The sequence below is a fragment of the Arachis ipaensis genome, chromosome B02 (genome assembly GCF_000816755.2).
Source record: "Arachis ipaensis cultivar K30076 chromosome B02, Araip1.1, whole genome shotgun sequence".
Classification (NCBI taxonomy): domain Eukaryota; kingdom Viridiplantae; phylum Streptophyta; class Magnoliopsida; order Fabales; family Fabaceae; genus Arachis; species Arachis ipaensis.
In genome coordinates this window covers 69,443,675-69,445,210 of record NC_029786.2, presented here as the reverse complement: position 1 = coordinate 69,445,210, position 1,536 = coordinate 69,443,675, and positions in this window count along the sequence as shown.

Sequence of the window (1,536 nt, the reverse complement as noted above, 5' to 3'; positions counted from 1 at the left end):
AACCAAGTGGCTGACCATCTGTCCCGGATAGAACCAGTGGAAGGGGCGTCCTCCCCCTCTATTGAGATCTCTGAAACCTTTCCGGATGAGCATTTGTTCGCCATTCAAGAATTACCATGGTTTGCAGACATTGCAAACTACAAAGCTGCAAGGTTCATTCCCAAGGAGTACAGCAGGCAACAAAAGAAAAAATTAATTACTCATGCAAAGTACTACTTGTGGGATGAACCCTATCTCTTTAAGAGATGTGCAGACGGCATAATCCGTAGGTGTGTGCCTAAGGAAGAAGCACAAAGGATCTTATGGCATTGCCATGGGTCACAATATGGAGGTCATTTCGAAGGTGAGCGAACAGCCACCAAGGTCCTCCAATGTGGTTTCTACTGGCCTACACTTTACAGAGATTCCCGAGAGTTTGTATGTAACTGTGACAGTTGCCAGAGAGTTGGTAATTTGCCTCACAGTTACGCCATGCCTCAACAAGAAATCTTGGAGATTGAGTTGTTTGATGTATGGGGTATTGATTTCATGGGGCCTTTCCCACCATCATACTCAAACACTTATATTCTGGTGGCAGTTGACTATGTATCAAAATGGGTTGAGGCCATTGCCACACCCACCAATGATACTAAAATAGTGCTAAAGTTCCTCCAGAAACATATATTCAGCAGGTTTGGTGTCCCTAGGGTACTAATCAGTGATGGGGGCACTCACTTCTGCAACAAACAGCTTTACTCTGCCATGGTCCGGTATGGGATTCGCCACAAAGTGATGACTCCATATCATCCACAGACAAATGGGCAAGCTGAAGTTTCTAACAGAGAACTAAAAAGAATCCTGGAACGAACTGTAAGTACCCGTAGAAAGGATTGGGCACGAAGCTTGGATGATGCTCTGTGGGCTTACAGAACAGCATTCAAGACTCTTATAGGGACCTCTCGGTACCAACTTGTGTATGGTAAGGCTTGTCACCTGCCCGTGGAACTGGAACATAAGGCCTACTGGGCAACCAGATTCCTAAACTTTGATGCCAAACTAGCTGGAGAAAAAAGATTGCTCCAGCTGAATGAGCTAGAGGAATTCAGATTCACTGCCTTCGAAAATGCCAAGCTTTATAAAGAGAAGTCAAAAAGGTGACATGACAGAGAGCTGTCATCTAGAATCTTTGAACCAGGACAAAAGGTTCTGTTGTTTAACTCTAGGCTCAGGATATTCCCCGGGAAACTGAAGTCCCAGTGGAGGGGACCATATGTGATTACAAGTGTATCACCATATGGTTATATGGAGCTTCAAGATATTGATTGTGATAAGAAGTTCATTGTTAATGGACAGAGAATCAAGCACTATCTTGAAGGCAATGTTGAGCAAGAGTGCTCAAGGCTGAGGCTAGATTAAAAACTCAGCAAGGTCCAACTAAAGACAATAAAGAAGCGCTTGCTGGGAGGCAACCCAGCCATGGGGCATCACTTCCTCTAAGCATTTTGCCCTATTCTTGATTTTATTTGTTTATATAAAGTTCATTGATACTAAGGTAAA